Consider the following 2,500-nt stretch of genomic DNA (forward strand, 5'->3'; position numbering starts at 1 on the left):
TAACCCTAACCCTAAACCCTAACCCTAACCCTAACCCTAACCCTAACCCTAACCCTAACCCTAACCCTAACCCTAACCCTAACCCTAACCCTAACCCTAACCCTAACCCTAACCCTAACCCTAACCCTAACCCTAACCCTAACCCTAACCCTAACCCTAACCCTAACCCTAACCCTAACCCTAACCCTAACCCTAACCCTAACCCTAACCCTAACCCTAACCCTAACCCTAACCCTAACCCTAACCCTAACCCTAACCCTAACCCTAACCCTAACCCTAACCCTAACCCTAACCCTAACCCTAACCCTAACCCTAACCCTAACCCTACCCTAACCCTAACCCTAACCCTAACCCTAACCCTAACCCTAACCCTAACCCTAACCCTAACCCTAACCCTAACCCTAACCCTAACCCTAACCCTAACCCTAACCCTAACCCTAACCCTAACCCTAACCCTAACCCTAACCTAACCCTAACCCTAACCCTAACCCTAACCCTAACCCTAACCCTAACCCTAACCCTAACCCTAACCCTAACCCTAACCCTAACCCTAACCCTAACCCTAACCCTAACCCTAACCCTAACCCTAACCCTAACCCTAACCCTAACCCTAACCCTAACCCTAACCCTAACCCTAACCCTAACCCTAACCCTAACCCTAACCCTAACCCTAACCCTAACCCTAACCCTAACCCTAACCCTAACCCTAACCCTAACCCTAACCCTAACCCTAACCCTAACCCTAACCCTAACCTAACCCTAACCCTAACCCTAACCCTAACCCTAACCCTAACCCTAACCCTAACCCTAACCCTAACCCTAACCCTAACCCTAACCCTAACCCTAACCCTAACCCTAACCCTAACCCTAACCCTAACCCTAACCCTAACCCTAACCCTAACCCTAACCCTAACCCTAACCCTAACCCTAACCCTAACCCTAACCCTAACCCTAACCCTAACCCTAACCCTAACCCTAACCCTAACCCTAACCCTAACCCTAACCCTAACCCTAACCCTAACCCTAACCCTAACCCTAACCCTAACCCTAACCCTAACCCTAACCCTAACCCTAACCCTAACCCTAACCCTAACCCTAACCCTAACCCTAACCCTAACCCTAACCCTAACCCTAACCCTAACCCTAACCCTAACCCTAACCCTAACCCTAACCCTAACCCTAACCCTAACCCTAACCCTAACCCTAACCCTAACCCTAACCCTAACCCTAACCCTAACCCTAACCCTAACCCTAACCCTAACCCTAACCTAACCCTAACCCTAACCCTAACCCTAACCCTAACCCTAACCCTAACCCTAACCCTAACCCTAACCCTAACCCTAACCCTAACCCTAACCCTAACCCTAACCCTAACCCTAACCCTAACCCTAACCCTAACCCTAACCCTAACCCTAACCCTAACCCTAACCCTAACCCTAACCCTAACCCTAACCCTAACCCTAACCCTAACCCTAACCCTAACCCTAACCCTAACCCTAACCCTAACCCTAACCCTAACCCTAACCCTAACCCTAACCCTAACCCTAACCCTAACCCTAACCCTAACCCTAACCCTAACCCTAACCCTAACCCTAACCCTAACCCTAACCCTAACCCTAACCCTAACCCTAACCCTAACCCTAACCCTAACCCTAACCCTAACCCTAACCCTAACCCTAACCCTAACCCTAACCCTAACCCTAACCCTAACCCTAACCCTAACCCTAACCCTAACCCTAACCCTAACCCTAACCCTAACCCTAACCCTAACCCTAACCCTAACCCTAACCCTAACCCTAACCCTAACCCTAACCCTAACCCTAACCCTAACCCTAACCCTAACCCTAACCCTAACCCTAACCCTAACCCTAACCCTAACCCTAACCCTAACCCTAACCCTAACCCTAACCCTAACCCTAACCCTAACCCTAACCCTAACCCTAACCCTAACCCTAACCCTAACCCTAACCCTAACCCTAACCCTAACCCTAACCCTAACCCTAACCCTAACCCTAACCCTAACCCTAACCCTAACCCTAACCCTAACCCTAACCCTAACCCTAACCCTAACCCTAACCCTAACCCTAACCCTAACCCTAACCCTAACTAACCCTAACCCTAACCTAACCCTAACCCTAACCCTAACCCTAACCCTAACCCTAACCCTAACCCTAACCCTAACCCTAACCCTAACCACCCTAACCCTAACCCTAACCCTAACCCTAACCCTAACCCTAACCCTACCCAACCCTAACCCTAACCTTACCCTAACCCTAACCCTAACCCTAACCCTAACCCTAACCCTAACCCTAACCCTAACCCTAACCCTAACCCTAACCCTAACCCTAACCCTAACCCTAACCCTAACCCTAACCCTAACCCTAACCCTAACCCTAACCCTAACCCTAACCCTAACCCTAACCCTAACCCTAACCCTAACCCTAACCCTAACCCTAACCCTAACCCTAACCCTAACCCTAACCCTAACCCTAACCCTAAC

Source organism: Aythya marila (genome assembly GCF_965140915.1).
Source record: "Aythya marila genome assembly, contig: HAP1_HAP1_SCAFFOLD_698, whole genome shotgun sequence".
Taxonomy (NCBI): domain Eukaryota; kingdom Metazoa; phylum Chordata; class Aves; order Anseriformes; family Anatidae; genus Aythya; species Aythya marila.